We start from the raw sequence: 2,209 nt of genomic DNA, 5'->3' as shown, positions 1-2,209 counted from the left end.
TGCTTCCTGACCTGCATACAAATTTCTCAAGAGGCAGATCAGGTGGTCTGGTATTCCCATCTCTTTCAGAATTTCCCACAGTTTATTGTGATCCACACAGTCAAAGGCTTTGGCATAGTCAATAAAGCAGAAATAGATGTTTTTCTGGAACTCTTTTGCTTTTTCCATGATCCAGCGAACGTTGGCAATTTGATCTCTGGTTCCTCTGCCTTTTCTAAAACCAGCTTCAACATCAGGAAGTTCACGGTTCACATATTGCTGAAGCCTGGCTTGGAGAACCTTGAGCATTACTTTACTAGCATGTGAGATGAGTGCAATTGTGCGGTAGTTTGAGCATTCTTTGGCATTGCCTTTCTTTGGGATTGGAATGAAAACTGACCTTTTCCAGTCCTGAGGCCACTGCTGAGTTTTCCAAATTTGAGGCAAAATGATAGGATACTGAAAGAGAAACTCCCCAGGTCAGTAGGTGACAGAATGTGGTCCACTGGAGAAGGGAATGGCAAACCACTTCAGTATTCTTGCCTTGAGAACCCCATGAACAGTATGAACAGTATGTATAGTGATAGTGATAGTGAAGTCACTCAGTTGTGTCCAACTCTTTGTGACCCCATGGACAGTAGCCAACCAAGCTCTTCTGTCCATGGGATTTTCCAGGTAAGAATACTGGAGTGGGTTGCCATTTCCTTCTCCAGGGGATCTTCCAGACCCAGGGATCAAACCCGGGTCTCCCGCATTGTAGGCAGACGCTTTGCCGTCTGAGCCACCAGGGTATACAGAACTAAGTTTCTCAGGAGCCGAAAGAGGAGAATACGTTTTCTGAAAATGCTTCATTTTATAGACTAGTAGAATTCTCAGATGGAGAAGGAGATGGCACCCCACTCCAGTACTCTTGCCTGGATAATCCCACGGACGGAGGAGCCTGGTAGACTGAAGTCCATGGTGTCGTGAAGAGTTGGACACGACTGTGCGACTTCACTTTCACTTTTCACTTTCATGCATTGGAGAAGGAAATGGCAACCCACTCCGCTGTTCTTGCCAGGAGAATCCCAGGGATGGGGGAGCCTGGTGGGCTGCCATCTATGGGGTCGCACAGAGTCAGACACGACTGAAGCGACTTAGCAGCAGCAGCAGCAACAGAATTCTGAGTACTTTTGGGAACAGGCCTAAAGTTGAAACTTTTATTTTGCCTACCAAAGACATTAGAAAACCATACCATTTTAAATATTAGGAAAGTATAGATGAATGGGTATATCTTTTCCTTTGCTTTTTGCTTCTCTTCTTTTCACAGCTATTTGTAAGGCCTCCTCAGACAGCCATTTTGCTTTTTTGCATTTATTTTTCTTGGGGATGGTCTTAATCCCTGTCTCCTGTACAATGTCACGAACCTCATTCCATAGTTCATCAGGCACTCTGTCTATCAGATCTAGTCCCTTAAATCTATTTCTCACTTCCACTGTATAATCATAGGGATTTGATTTAGGTCATGCCTGAATGGTCTAGTGGTTTTCCCTACTTTCTTCAATTTAAGTCTGAATTTGGTAATAAGGAGTTCATGATATGAGCCACAGTCAGCTCCCAGTCTTGTTTTTGCTGACTGTATAGAGCTTCTCCATCTTTGGCTGCAAAGAATATAATCACTCTGATTTTGGTGTCAACCATATGGTGATGTCCATGTGTAGAGTTTTCTCTTGTGGTGTTGGAGGAGGGTGTTTGCTATGACCAGTGCATTCTCTTGGCAGAACTCTGAGCCATTGCCCTGCTTCATTCTGTACTCCAAGGCCAAATTTGCCTGTTACTCCAGTCACTTCAGTCGTATCCGACTCTGTGCCACCCCGTAGATGGCAGCCCACCAGGCTCCCTTGTCCCTGGGATTCTCCAGGCAAGAACACTGGAGTAGGTTGCCATTTCCTTCTCCAATGCATGAAAGTGAAAAGTGAAAGTGAAGCCGCTCAGTCGTGTCCGATTCTTAGCGACCCCATAGACGGCAGCCCACCAGGCTCCCCTGTCCCTGGGATTTTCCAGGTAAGAGTACTGGAGTGGGGTGCCATTGCCTTCTCTAACTTTTGCATTCTAGTCCCCTATAATGAAAAAGACATCTTTTTTGGGTGTTAGTTCTAAAAGTTCTTGTAGGTCTTCATAGAATCGTTCAACTTCAGCTTCTTCAGCATTACTGGTCAGGGCATAGACTTGGATTACTGTGATATTGAAT

The sequence above is a fragment of the Bison bison genome, unplaced genomic scaffold (assembly GCF_000754665.1).
Source record: "Bison bison bison isolate TAMUID 2011002044 unplaced genomic scaffold, Bison_UMD1.0 scf7180017864495, whole genome shotgun sequence".
Lineage (NCBI taxonomy): Eukaryota > Metazoa > Chordata > Mammalia > Artiodactyla > Bovidae > Bison > Bison bison.
This window is presented reverse-complemented; position numbering follows the sequence as displayed.